A 1,028-nucleotide genomic window follows, 5' to 3' on the forward strand; every position below is an offset into this window, starting at 1 on the left:
TCTGGGCAACCAGAGGAAGCCGGCATCTTCTCCAGTGGTGGCTACTTACTGAATGGTTCTGGGACAGTCTCCACATGGTGTAAATTCAGCCTGGGGCAGAATCAGTGGAAAAACTCTGGTAATTTGAATAACCAGAGTAGATCAACTCCCCCAAGGAAGGATGGGGCAGATGCAATTGAAGATCCCATCCATAAACAGATGGCTGAGATGTCAGAAATCGAGTTCAGAATTTGGATAGCAAATAAGATTAACAGAATGGAAGAAAGGGGAAAATTAAAACTTCAAGAAATTATTCAAAAGATGTCTCAAGAAATTATTCAAAAGATATCTCAAGAATTCAATGATTTCAAAGATAAAATGACCAAAGATTTTTAACCACTGAGGCAAGAGGTTGTAGCCCTCAAAGATTTGAAAAATACAGTAGAATTCCTCAGTAACAGAATGGAGCAGGCAGAAGAAAGGATCTCTGACGTTGAAGACAAAGCTTCTGAACATGCCTGCAAGGATGAAGAGAAATGGAGAGCAAAAACGGATCACTCTCTCAGCGAGCTCTGAGATAATTCGAAGAAAACTAATATTCATCTTATAGGAATCCCTAAAGGCAACGAAGTGGTTTCACAAAGCACAGAGGCTCCTCTTCATGAAATTATGAAATAGAACTTTCCAGATATGCCAAGAGATTCTGAAATTTGGATAGCAGACAGTTTCAGCACCCCAGCATGACTCAACCCGAAGAAGACGTCTCCCAGGCACATCATAATTAACTTCACTAAAGTTAATATGAAAAAGAAAATTCTGAAAGCAGATAGATGTAAGAAAACCATAACCTACAAGGGGAAGAATATTAGAATGACCACAGATCTCTCTGCTGAAACCTTTCAGGCTAGATAAAAGGGTGGTCATTGACTTTTAACCTCCTAAAACAAAATAACTTTCAACCCAGGATCCTGTATTCAGCTAAACTGAGTTTCATTTATGATGGAGAAATTAAATACTTTAATGACGTTCACATGTTGAAGAAATTTGCT

Source organism: Otolemur garnettii, unplaced genomic scaffold (assembly GCF_000181295.1).
Source record: "Otolemur garnettii isolate 467f Iridium unplaced genomic scaffold, OtoGar3 scaffold00008, whole genome shotgun sequence".
NCBI lineage: Eukaryota > Metazoa > Chordata > Mammalia > Primates > Galagidae > Otolemur > Otolemur garnettii.